Source organism: Anomaloglossus baeobatrachus, chromosome 9 (genome assembly GCF_048569485.1).
Source record: "Anomaloglossus baeobatrachus isolate aAnoBae1 chromosome 9, aAnoBae1.hap1, whole genome shotgun sequence".
Taxonomy (NCBI): Eukaryota; Metazoa; Chordata; class Amphibia; order Anura; family Aromobatidae; genus Anomaloglossus; species Anomaloglossus baeobatrachus.
The window spans coordinates 216,991,973-216,993,893 of record NC_134361.1 but is presented as its reverse complement, the minus strand read 5'-3'; positions in this window follow the sequence as shown (position 1 = coordinate 216,993,893).

Here is a 1,921-nt window from a genome sequence, read left to right as displayed (position 1 = left end):
GCTCCCCGCTGCCCCCAGTTGGTTGCTCCCCGCTGCCCCCAGTTGGTCGCTCCCCGCTTCCCCCAGTTGGTCGCTCCCCGCTGCCCCCAGTTGGTCGCTCCCCGCTGCCCCCAGTTGGTCGCTCCCCGCTGCCCCCAGTTGGTCGCTCCCCGCTGCCCCCAGTTGGTCGCTCCCCGCTGCCCACAGTTGGTCGCTCCCCGCTGCCCCCAGTTGGTCGCTCCCCGCTGCCCCCAGTTGGTCGCTCCCCGCTGCCCCCAGTTGGTCGCTCCCCGCTGCCCCCAGTTGGTCGCTTCACGCTGCCCCTCTGCCCCGCGGTTGGTCGCTCCGTGCTGCCCCCAGTTGGTTGCTCCCCACTGTCCCCAGTTGGTCGTTCCACGCTGCCCCCCTGCCCACGGTAGCTCCCTCCGCGCTGCCCACGGTTGCTTGTTCTGCGCTGCCACCCTGCCCACCGTTGCTCGCTCTGCACTGCCGACGGTTGCTCCCTCTACGCTGGCCCTGCCCATGGGTCGCTCTGTGTTGCCCACTGTGATGCCCATGGGTCACTCTGCGCTGCCCACAGGTTGCTCCGCACTGCCCCCTGCCCACAGGTTGCTCCGCGCTGCCCCCTGCCCACAGGTTGCTCCGCGCTGCCCCCTGCCCACAGGTTGCTCCGCGCTGCCCCCTGCCCACAGGTTGCTCCGCGCTGCCCCCTGCCCACAGGTTGCTCCGCGCTGCCCCCTGCCCACAGGTTGCTCCGCGCTGCCCCCTGCCCACAGGTTGCTCCGCGCTGCCCCCTGCCCACAGGTTGCTCCGCGCTGCCCCCTGCCCACAGGTTGCTCCGCGCTGCCCCCTGCCCACAGGTTGCTCCGCGCTGCCCCCTGCCCACAGGTTGCTCCGCACTGCCCCCTGCCCACAGGTTGCTCCGCACTGCCCCCTGCCCACAGGTTGCTCCGCACTGCCCCCTGCCCACAGGTTGCTCCGCATTGCCCCCTGCCCACAGGTTGCTCCGCACTGCCCCCTGCCCACAGGTTGCTCCTCACTGCCCCCTGCCCACAGGTTGCTCCGCACTGCCCCCTGCTGACCTCATTCCTTTATGTATAGGAGATGAGAGCTGAGCAAACTTGGAGAATGATGAACGTCTCCTCGGGGGGGGGTCCCCATCCCAACTTCAGAAGCACCAACATTGTGATTGATGTCTGGAGGGAGTCAGTAAAGCCATTAATTTTCATGGGGGTTTAATTGACTATGAACAATAGCGTGGGGGCTCCTGTATATCATCCCCCCCTCTCTTGGCTTCTGCAGGAAAAGAAGGGGGAGAAAGTAAAAGTTGAAAGTGCTTGGAGGGATTAGAAGTGAGATTTACAAATGAGCCTCCTCTTATGTGACTCCGCGCCCTGTGATTTGTTTATCCAGAGAAGCCGCAGCCTCGGGGCTAGGAAAGTGCTCCATGTGTGTCTACAACTGGCCCCTGTATGTGCCTAAAAGCCTCAATTCAAGCCTTACTGAAATGTGCTACTTGCCCTTTAAATGTGACCGTTGCTCCTCAACATTCCGCAGCAAACTGCCACTTTTTAAAAAATAACTGAAGACAAAGTGTCGGTTTATGATCTGAGGAGCAACTGACAAAGTCACATGACGGGTGGTGAGTGTGAGTGGAGGGGGGGGGGGTGGGGGGGATTTCTCAGGCCCAGAACAAAGGGGAGCAATTGTCAAGATCTCTGCTTGCTGTCAGTGACTGTCAGGTGCAGGGATCGCTCCAGGGCAGTTTTTCGGGCTCTTTCCTTCCTCCCCGTCTCCCTGAGCTGCTCTTTTCTACTTGCAGTAATGAATGACTATGAAAGTGCTCAGAAGACGGAGACGTGTCAAAGATTTCACCTATAACTGTGGAGCTGTTACTGGGTCAGGGCTGTGAGCGAGCGACCGGCGGAGAGATGCAGGAGCC